This window comes from Penaeus chinensis, chromosome 37 (assembly GCF_019202785.1).
Source record: "Penaeus chinensis breed Huanghai No. 1 chromosome 37, ASM1920278v2, whole genome shotgun sequence".
Lineage (NCBI taxonomy): Eukaryota > Metazoa > Arthropoda > Malacostraca > Decapoda > Penaeidae > Penaeus > Penaeus chinensis.
Window position 1 is genome coordinate 14,812,866 of NC_061855.1, and position 2,500 is coordinate 14,815,365.

Below are 2,500 nucleotides of genomic sequence, written 5' to 3' on the forward strand. Positions count from 1 at the left end.
TTTAAATTTTTATTTATTTATTTATTTATTTTTTTACTATTAGTGCCCATAGTGTTATTTTTCAAAATCTTTTGTTTTCTCTCCTTAATTTTCTTCATATTTTCTCCCGTCTTCTACTTTATCCTGTTATCCGCCTGTACCTAGTCGATATCAAGTTATCTCCTTCATCTGCTCTTCCTTTTTATTCAATTAATTCTTGTGTTCTCCCTCCTTTTCTTCCCTTCTTTTTCTTTTCTTTCTCCTTTTCCTCTCTTCCTCGTTTTCTTCACTCCACCGCCTTCTCTTCCTACTCCTCCTCCTCCTCCTTCTCCTCCCCGGTGCCACCTCCTCCTCCTCCTCCTCACCCTCCTCCTCTTCCTTTTTCTTTTCTCCCTCTCCCTCTTCCCCCCTCGCTGCCATAATCACTCGCAAGAGCGTCGAAAGTCTGGTAAAGTTAAGTCACTCCCGCCGCCATAACTGTGCTGGATCCACAAATACCTTCGCGTGCGCCCTAGTCCTGGGCAGATGGCCGCCACTTTGCCACACTTCCGTGCAGTAAGTCGATGGGAGGGACGAGGAGTAAAGGGGGGGAGGGGAGAGGAAAGGGGAGGAAGAGGGGTAGGGGGAGGTGGAGGAGGAAGGAGTAGGTGAGGGAAAGGGAGTGAGGGGGGAGGGAATGGGGGAGGAGGGAGTGGGTTAAGAGGGAAAGGAATGCGAGATGAGAGTGGTGAGGGATGGTGTAGGGGGAGGGAGGGAGGAAGGGAAGGGTCGGGCGGGAAGGTGGATGGTGAAAACAGAGAGAGGTGGATGGAGGGAGAGAAAGAGGAGAGAAGGAGAAGATATGTTGCGGAGGTGAGAGAGGAGGTGAAGAAGGAGACAGGAATAGAGGGGAGAAGGAAGAGAGATGTTGAGGAGGCAACACACACACACACACACACACACACACACACACACACACACACACACACACACACACACACATATATATATATATATAAGTGCATATACATGTATATATATATATATATATATATATATATATAAGTGCATATATATATATATATATATATATATATATATATATATGTACACACACACACACACACACACACACACACACACATATATATATATATATATATATATATATATATATACACACACATTTTTTTTTTTATTATCTTTTTTATAGCCATTCATTCCACTTCAGGACATATGTCTCTCTCAATTCACTATTGAGAGGTTATATGGCAGTGTCACCCTTGCCTGATCGGATGCCCTTCCTAATCAACCGCGGTTCGGCGCGCTAACGCCTGTACAACGGCGGTGACTTCCCCTACGACACCTGCGTTTGACTTCTCAAGGCGATATGTCGTTTTCTCGGGCTCGAGCCAGCAGTCAGAGCGCAGGCATTTTTACGACCGCCGCGACGGGGAATTGAACTCGGGACCACAAGGGCTGGAGTCCAGTGCGCTAACCACTGGACTATCGCGGCAGTACACACACACACACACACACACACACACACACACACACACACACACACACACACACACACACACACACACACACACATATATGTATATATATAAATATATATATACATATACACACATATATACATATATAAATGTATATATATATATATATGTATATATATATATTTACATATATACATATATAAATGTTTTTCTTCCAACAGCCATTCACAGCACTGCAGGACATAGGCCTTTCTCAATTCACTATTGAGATGCTATTTGGCAGTGCCACACTTGCCTGATTGGATGCCCTTCCTAATCAACAGCAGTTCGAAGCGCCACAGACTTCCCCTATGACACCTACGTTTTGACTTCTCAAGGCGATTTGTTATTGTCTCGTCGTGAGATCGGGCTCGAGGCGCCAGTCAGAGCGCAGGCATTTTCACGACCGCCGCAACGGGAACTGAACTCGGGACCATGAGGGTCGGAGTCCAGTGCTCTAACCACTGAACCATTGCGGCGTATAAATGCATATATATATATATATGTATATATATATATATATATATATATATATATATATGTGTGTGTGTGTGTGTGTGTGTGTGTGTGTGTGTGTGTGTGTGTGTATTCATATTCAAATACATACATTATATATTTATATATATATATATATATATTTATATTCATATACATACATCATATATATATATATATATATATATATATATATATACATATATATATATATATATATATATATATATATATATATATATATATACATATGTGCGTATATATCGACATACAAACATACATATATACATACATACAGAAATACATACATATGTGTGTGTGTGTGTGTGTGTGTGTGTGTGTGCGTGGTGTGTGTATGTGTATATATATGTATAGGTATGTATACATAAACAAACATACATACATATATATATAAATATATATATTAATATATATACATGCATATACATATAAATATAAATATATATATATATTCAATATATATACATATATGTGCATATGTGTGT